The sequence below is a fragment of the Chinchilla lanigera genome, unplaced genomic scaffold (genome assembly GCF_000276665.1).
Source record: "Chinchilla lanigera isolate Chin_1 unplaced genomic scaffold, ChiLan1.0 scaffold00023, whole genome shotgun sequence".
NCBI classification, from domain to species: domain Eukaryota; kingdom Metazoa; phylum Chordata; class Mammalia; order Rodentia; family Chinchillidae; genus Chinchilla; species Chinchilla lanigera.
This window is the reverse complement of record NW_004955424.1, coordinates 1217956-1219768: the sequence shown is the minus strand read 5'-3', so window position 1 is coordinate 1219768 and position 1813 is coordinate 1217956. Positions and strand designations below refer to the sequence as shown.

General features: G+C 53.0%; 1 protein-coding gene across 5 annotated transcripts in view; it reads left to right on the top strand.

Moving 5' to 3' along the window:
- Positions 1-1161: 1161 nt before the first annotated feature.
- Kdm3a (lysine (K)-specific demethylase 3A) overlaps positions 1162-1813 on the top strand; it is a 54224-nt gene continuing 53572 nt past the window's right edge. For 3 of the 5 annotated variants that reach the window (XR_001234176.1, XR_001234175.1, XM_005385394.2), the window contains exon 1: positions 1162-1460. The gene's annotated coding sequence lies outside the window, so the exon portion shown is untranslated. Of the gene's footprint in view, positions 1505-1612; positions 1786-1813 lie in introns of those variants that run through there. The other 2 variants (XM_005385395.2, XM_013514631.1) reach the window with 2 other exon arrangements.

The following is a 1813-nucleotide window of genomic DNA, read 5'->3' as shown; positions in this document are numbered from 1 at the left end:
TGAAATTAATCCATTTATACTTATTGTAAATACTGATGTTTGGACTTCTCTCATTTAATTCTAGTTTCTAGTTCATACTTCTAGTTTCTTTTTCTTTTCTTGTTTCCATTTCTGGCATTTGCCAGATTGGGTAGGTTCTCTTCTACTCTCTTTCCCCCTTTTAATGACCTGTAAATTATAAACCCAATTTGATTCTTCAGTGTTACCGTTAAAAATTTAAGGTCACAATATTCGGAACATATATTAACACAAAAAAACCGTAATTTACTTGTATTGTACAATCAACTTTTTCTGACCTACTTTGACATTCCTCATTTTCACCCTTGTAAAACCGGGAATCTGAACTCTTCACTCACCAATCTTAAAGGATTAAACAATTTTATGTCAAACATCAGCCTTTATTTAAATAAATAACTTCAATTCCTTCATCCCATTTCTTCTTCATTCAACCAAGAAGTTTTGGTCCAAGGCAAACAGTCAGCTTTTATCTCCTTTGTCCTTCGAAGTCACCTCTTTCATACCTCATGGCCTTCATCTACTCTTTCAATTTCTTTGTAAGTCTCAGAACATCTTTTCCTTTCCCCTCTTTGCGTTAAAATAATTACACTCCACCTTGTACTGAATGGCTTCTTTTGCTCTAGACTGGAGGAACAACACTTCCCTGTAACTCCACGCCTTTCTTCATTTATCCTTCAAAATGGCGGACCTCAGCCTTCACGATTAACACCACGTGCGCCTGCGCCTCCCGCGGCCATTTCACCCAGCAGCCCCAGCTCTAGCGTCTGCTCAGCGAGGCGCCTGCGCACGAGCCTCCCGAGCACGGTGGCTCCTCCCTCTAGCTGAGTACGCCTGAAACCGCACGTCCTCTTGCCTTCCCTCCCCCGCCGACACTGCACCGCCCTCACCCCTTTCCTGTGAGATTCTTCCGCCAAGTGGAAGGCCCATCTTCGGTCGACAACCTACGCACTTGAAGAGCAATCCAATAGGCTCTTAAAGCCCTGGGTCTCCCCATTGAGTATTAGCTATGCGCCAGGGCAGTTTTCCGCCGGGCCGCAAAGTTGATAACCGATTTCGTGGGACTTTTTTGCATACCGTGAGGCAACAACTAGAAAGAATGGGCCAGTGGCGGAAGGATCTCTCGCTTACGCGCTGTGTACTTTAACCTAATGGGGGTCGCCCGGGAGTCGGAAGGGGGAGGGGAAAGGGAGGAGGTAGCCAAGGAATTGTTTTTTTCTCTCGCACCGCCCTTGCCAGCTCGACCAATAGCGATAAGGCATTTCCCCAAGAGCCTCGCCCAGCTCCCGCGATTCAGCCAATGAGCGGCGGAAGCGGCTCCGAGGGGGCGGGCCCGGGAGGCAGTGCGTGTCTTGTGAGAGCTCTTGAACCAAGTCAGAGATAGAGTCGGCTGGGCGGCTGAGAACGGCGGTTGCCGCCGGTGACTCAGGGAGGCGGGAGGCGGGGTAAGAGCGCCGCGGCCTCGGCTGCGGGGAGAAGAGGAAGAAAGGTGAAGGCGCCGGTTCTGCCGCCCCCGCGCCTTGGCGTAGGCGGGGGCGGGGCCCCCGCGCTTCGGCGGCCGGGGAGCGGGGTTCGGGGCGGGGCGGCGGGGCAAGTGCGGGATCGAGGGCTCGCCCACCCTCCCCTCGGGCCGCCCGGGGCGGGACCCTGCCGCCTGGGACAGGGCCTTCGTGTCGGGGGCGCCCTTTCTTTTCCGGGGCGAGGGGCGAACAGTTGAAAATCCACTTGAGCCGAAAGCCCACTTGCACCCCCCAGTCGCACAGCGTGGAGGTGTGGGATTGGGGAAAGCGAAACTTGG